The following is a 7,126-nucleotide window of genomic DNA, read 5'->3' on the forward strand; positions in this document are numbered from 1 at the left end:
TAAAAAAAGATTTTGTATAATTATATATAATTATATATGAGTCCATATATAATCAGATCTGAAAATTGGTCATATCTGATCATATATAATCATATATGATTAGGTATAATCATTCATGAACGAATATAATCATTTCTAAAAGCTCATTGAAAATATCTGAAAATTATTAATGAAGTAATTAAATTAGGATTTATTGTCTTCATTAATATAAAGTTGGTTAAATTTAAATTGAAAAAAAAAAAAAAAAATTACTATCGGTTAACTATTTTTGTACTAAAGGGTCGCCCATCCAATTATTGATTCACGTCAATGCTGCTTAACTTTGGGAATCGCTGGATGGTCGTCTGATCCTCTAGTCTGTTATGAACTTACAATAAAGAAGAGTTTGTGGTATAACTTAACTCAAATAATCAAATTGATACATCCTACTTAAATAATGCACCTAATGATGAATTTAGTTTTGTATATAAATTACGATAGAATTCATCAGGTAGATATAATCAAATCTTTTTATCTATAAACTTATAAACATCCATATATAAATCGATATCGATTTATACTTTTGAATTGCTGCCGAAACCTTTGAATATTTTTCAAGTAATGGGGATTTAAGTTTGATTGATAGTTGACAAAATAAAACTTTAATAACCTTAATATTAAAATTGTCACATTATGTTATATATATATATATATATATATATATATATATATATATATATATATATATATATATACCAATGTAGAGAAAGGGGGCGCAAAAGGGGTAGGGTAGATAAAACGGGGTACCCCCAAAATTTCATAAGAGAACATTTTATTTTTTAATTATTCCAAAATCACTTTTGTAAACCTAATTGAGTAATATTTTAAATATTTTTGTTAAACTTTTTCAAAAATCGACTTTCAGTCAAAAAATGTTGATGGCTTTTGATTTATGATAAAAACCAGTAAAAAGTTTTTTTTTCTGCTTGCATCCAGTAATCGTGTAAGATGTAATGTTTTGTTATGGAAATTGCTCACAAAAAAATTTAAGTTGATCAATTTTTTTTAATATGCAAAAATTTTTTTTTGGACCTTTTTTAGGAGATACCCTATTTCGCCCGCCAAAGTGAAAATTTTTTGTCTCAACGGCAACTGAAATTTTTGTTTATTTACTTCGCATATCATTAAAAACAAAAAGATTTAGCGTATTTGAATCCTTGGAACCATAGTATTACCTTAAGTACCCCGCTTTGCCCCCCTCCCTACCCCTATGTAATTAAATATTTATAGGTTTCATGTCATTGAAGCCTGATCAGATCTAATCATATATAGACTTATATATAATTAGACCTGATCATATATAGGCTTATGTATGATTATACCTTGCTTTCATCAGTTAGATCTGATCAGATCTAATTATATATAGACTTACATATAATTAGACTTGATCATATATAGGCTTATATATGATTATACCTAGCCTTCATCAGCCAGGTCTGATCAGGCCTAATTATATATAGGTTCATATATGATTATATATAATTCCATGGATGACCATGTATAATCATATATAATTCCATGTATGATTATATATAATTATATACGATCTTATATATACTCATATATACTTATATATAATCAGATAAAATCTTTTTTTATTGGGACAGAAGGACTTGTAATAATTTTATTTATGTATAGAAAAAATATTCTAAGTTCCAGAGTTTATGTTCTGTTTACTATTTAGTTAGTGTCTTTTGTTTAAAAATGTCGGCAGTTAATAATAATTTGACAGCTGTATTTTTTAGATGTCTTGATCGAATATTTATAATATTTAATTGAAGTAATAAAATTGCTATTACAATCTCAAGAAAGTTTTCTTTAATCCACTGGACAGAGTCGAGAAGTATTTTGGTATTAAAAATCATCAACACATTTCTCTGTGATATTGCATTCCGAAATAGCAACAGCACGTTGCCAATATCAAGAATAATACAATAAACCTGTACATCTTGATGCCCCCGAATCACTTTTCATAAACAGTAAGTCTTACACTGATAGAAGAATTTATTAAGTATCAATAAATTTATTTGTTTGGATGCAATAATTTCTTTTATTACATACAAATAAATATTTGTTAACATTTAATAAATATTTCTTCGGAATAAAAGTACATTTATTAACAGTTAATAAATTATTGTTGGAGTGAATGTGTCTTTTTTTACGGTGCGCCGTGAAGATCATTCATAAACAAATAACGCTATAACCCTTCTTAATAAAAATATGATACTGAATACTGAATATTAACACATATTTTTGTGTCGAATTTTAATTAAAAAAAGTTTAAAGTGGCCCATCAAGTTTTTTATAAATTGACTAAAATGGATGTGTTGGTAAATTCATGGGGTCTACGTGAACTATATCCAATGTTGATGAGTCAGTACAATCAAACGAATAAGATTAAAGTCTTCAAACATATCGGAAACCTTTAAACTTATTAATATAAAAATAATTATCATTTGAGTTAAATAGTTTTTCTTATTTTTCTGTAGAGCATGATATAACTGATTTAGATACTCCGAAAGAATCATAGAAAATAATAGAGATGAAATGAAATTCATGTTACATCAAGCAGAGTTCATGTTGTTTCTCGTCGTGACTTAATTTAAGATATATTGATGTAAATATTAATTTACTATCATACATGTTATATTTTTTGCATATTTAGTGTTGAAAAAAAATAAAGAAATTTTAATGAAACGAATATTAATTATAAATATTTTTAATTTACATTTTGAATTCTTTCGATTTATATTACGCTAATAATTTCCACCGCAAAAAAAAACTGTAATTTATTACAACTATTCTTTTATGATTCATTTCATTTTCTTTATTTTTTCTATAAGAAAACTATAAATCTATCTCATCTAATTAAATGCTATTATTTATTGAAGTTCTGAGGTTACAAAAAGTGTCAAAGTAAAGCTTTTATGCTCACTTTTTCTTCAACTGTCTTAATAAATAATTTATTAACAGTTAATAAATATTTGTTAAATATTAATAAATAATTATTAACTGTTAACAAATCGCATTTAATAAATGATTTATTAACTGTTAATAAATATTTATTAAATCATCTCATGTTAAAAAATCATTTATTAATAATTAATAAGGCTTATTTCATATTAATAAATCCTTCTATCAGTGTATTGAACTCTATTCATTCCTATTATTTTCAGTAAATTATCTTGCGATTAATAGAATAGTGATCAATTTTTTCTTTAAATGGAAGTATGAAGTTCTTTTTTAATTTTCTGAATTCAAATTTATAGCTTATATATAGCGCTTTCAGTGCAGCTGTTACGTCCTGGTTGATGATTTGACGCTGGGGTACTTGAGCGGTCGATTTAAAATAGACGTAATGAAAACTTACGTATAATTATAAATAATAATTTGTATAGGTTGAACATTCACCATTTAGTAGTTGAAATTAACTGGTGGTTGAAATAAACTGGTTGTTTGAATATATATTAGGGGGTACCATTTTGAGGCGACTTTTTTTTACAACAAAAATACAGGCTGAAAACTCGCAGGAAGGTGAGAAAAGAAACCTGTTAAAAGCGGAGCTCTTAATATTAATATTTAGAGGTGCCTATTTCTAATTTTCCATTTCCCATTTAAATAACATGGGAAAAAAAATATTTTATTTTTTTATTTTTCTAGCTCGGCATTCGCACCTCAAATAAGTTATTTTCATTTTCATGTTGAGTTCTCAGAATAGATTAGAAGGCTATTATTTTTACGAGCTTGGCTTTAATATAAAAATAACTAGAAAACAATGCGGAATTTCAAAAAACTTCATTGAAAATAATTTGTAGGAAATAAAATTGTCTATAAAAACGATTCTATGACATTTTTTAATAAGTCTGATAGTTTTGCTGGAAAAGTAAAAAAGATCTGGAAATTTATTACAGATTTGAATTTCAGCTCTAATAACTTTTGAATGGATGGATTCATCAAAAAATGATAAGAGACCTTTATTGTAGAGCGTAAAATTCTCTATAAGGTTGTGCTATGGACTTCTTTATTTGAGGTGCAAATGCCAAGCTAGAAAATAAAAAAATAAAATATTTTTTTTCCTATGTTATTTAAATAGGAAATGGAAAATTAGAAATAGGCACCTCTAAATGTCAATATTAAGAGCCCCGCTTTTAACAGGCTTGTTTTCTCACCTTCCTGCGAGTTTTTAGCCTGTTTTTTTGTTGAAAAAAAAAAGTCGCCTCAAAATGGCACACCCTATTGTATATACATATATACATTGACATACATGTATATTAAGGTGCTTCGTTTCTGGCGAAAGTATTTTTTTTTGTTGCTCATCAAGCAAAATATTGTTTTTTATGATAAAACAAAAATTTCTGCCAAGTTTAAGCTCTTAATTACGATCCTAAGTACTTTCCATTTGATTTCCAAGGTTTCTCATTTAAAATACACGTAAATTAAATTACTTTTTTTTTAACTTTCTAATACTCAGCTGCGTTTTATGATATCGACGCGGTTTTGGTCGCAAATTGTAGGGCATTTGGTGTTCTTCAAAAGTGCCCATAGTAACTTAGCTGTAATTCCAGCTGTTTCACTGATGTCTGCTGAGGAAGTCATTTTTCGTATCAAATTGACCTTTATCGGCTTGCAAAACGTAAACCAATGGATGCACATCAAAAATGTAAATGGGAATTATATAGGAAATTTTATTCCCTTAAAAAAAAAGCCCTATGAGTCAAGTCGCTAAAGTCCATAGTATCCGAGTTATAGTATTGATGAAGTATTGTTGAATAAATTTTATGCTAAGCTATAAAAAAAAATCTGTCTATCGGTTGACCCTGCGAGCCAGCCCCAAAACTTCCCACTGTTTTCGAGCTCTTTGAGGCCGAAAACATTGTTGTGAATACATTTTCAAGCTCTTCGGGCTTGAAAATAATTTTGTATGCCATTGTTAAAAAAAAACGGTTTTCCCATTTTTTTCTCCAACGATATCTCTCAAACGAATTGACCGATTGAGACAGTTGAGGTGGCAATTGACGCGTTTTATTGATTTCTAAAGCTAATTAGAGTTTGGAATTGATTTATCTAGTCATTTTTGAGAAATTTCAAAAAAACTAAAAGAAAAATGTTCTTGTAATTCTTTCGATAACGGTTACTCTTGAACAAATGAATCGATTTTGATGGTTGAGGTGGCATTTGATGCAGCTTATAAAGTTAGAGCTGATTAGATTTTGGGATTAATCTATTCAGCATATTAAAAGTTATCCAAAATAATCATTTTTGAAAAAATTTTATTTTTGGAATATCTTCGAACGCACTTGACCAATCAAGCTTAATTTTTTGCGGCTTTTAGATATTAACAAGCCGCGTCGAATGCCACCTTGACGATCAAAATAGATTCATCCGTTCAAAAGTTATAGATATTTACAAACATCATACACTCGGACATCATCTTGAAATTAGTCAACATAACTTCCTAGAACCTCAAAACGTCAAGATCTGTAAGGAATTTGATTTTTGAAATTCGGACCGAAACTTATAACTTCCCGAATTTTCGAAAATTTTCAATTTTTTAAGCGAAAAGTTAAAAAAAAAGGCTTTTTTTCAAATAGCTATAATTTTTTCCGAAATTAACTAATTCAGACGTTTCTTATTTTTTTTAATTTTCGTCCCTGATTAAAAAAAATGATTTGGAATAATTCAAAACAATTTGAATCGACTCATAAATAGATATACACTTAACATGGAGCAAATCATATTTTTTAATCAGGGGTCTTCAAATCTTGATTCTGGCAAAAATACAAAAAAAAAAGCTGAAGAAATTTTTTCACCTTTTTGATAAAAATCGTATTTTTCTCGAAATCCGATACTTCTGATTTTTTTTCTTTTCAATAAAAGCTTTACATATATATATATATATATATATATATATATATATATATATATATATATATATATATATAGAATCATTTTTTAGCTCCATTTGTTTATAACGGTCATAATTTTCATAATTGGATATGACACATTAATCTTATTATTAACTCTTATAATGTTATTTGATTTTAGTAAGGCGTTTGATCCGTTGGTCTGAAGGTTATTTTAATAGCTATGACAGGACTTGGATTCTTTATTAATACTGTTGCTTGGTTTTCCTCCTATCTATCTAAACGACCTCAATCCATACGGAATGAGGATAATTTACCGCCTGAATTTTTGGAAACGTCTTCTGGAGTACCTCAGGGCTCCGTTCGAGGATCTATTCTATTTCTTATAGTTGTAAATCTCGTGGCTAGATCATTTATTGTAAATATGGCTTGCTTGCAGATGATAAATACATTTATCTAGATTTCTTGATGTCGCATCAATATGATGCGATCAGATCAGTAACTGAGGATGCTCAAGCTATTTCTGATCGGGCTCGATAACATGGTTTAGTGACAAATTCAAGTAAGGCTACAGCGATGATCTTTATTAGATATGGCTCTCACTTACTGTTATTGATGGTGTTGCTTTACGCTATGCAAATTCAACGAAATGCCTTGGATTGTTTATTAACAACAATCTCTCATGGAAAAATCATGTATTTCCGACAATCAAGGAAGTTAACTCAGCTTTATATAGTCTAAAAATTCGGAAAAAAATCTTTATTACGGAAATTAGAAAATTTTTGGTTTCAGCATCTATTCTTCCACTCATTGATTATTGTTCTGTTATACTTATTGACTCTACTGTTGAAAATAATTTAAAATTGCAGCGTGCTGTAAATAGAGAAATACGATTCAATTTTAAGCCAAGGCGTGTAATGAACATATAACTCCACATAGACGTGATTTAAAATGGCTTTCGGTAAAATCCAGACGATCATATTTTATGGTTGCATGTTCCTATAAATTGTTATCTATTGGAAAAGCAAATTATTTGAAAGAATTATTTATATAAGATGAATCTAGGGGGTCTGAAAGATCTCCAAGCAAAAATAGCAATATTCATTTCTTGATACCAAATTTTAATACTTCTTATCTTGAAAATTCATTTGTAAATTCAGTTATACGTCTCCGACAAAAATTGCCATCGGAAGTATTGGATGTTACTTGCTTAAAAGCATTTA

This window comes from Microplitis demolitor, chromosome 10 (assembly GCF_026212275.2).
Source record: "Microplitis demolitor isolate Queensland-Clemson2020A chromosome 10, iyMicDemo2.1a, whole genome shotgun sequence".
NCBI lineage: Eukaryota > Metazoa > Arthropoda > Insecta > Hymenoptera > Braconidae > Microplitis > Microplitis demolitor.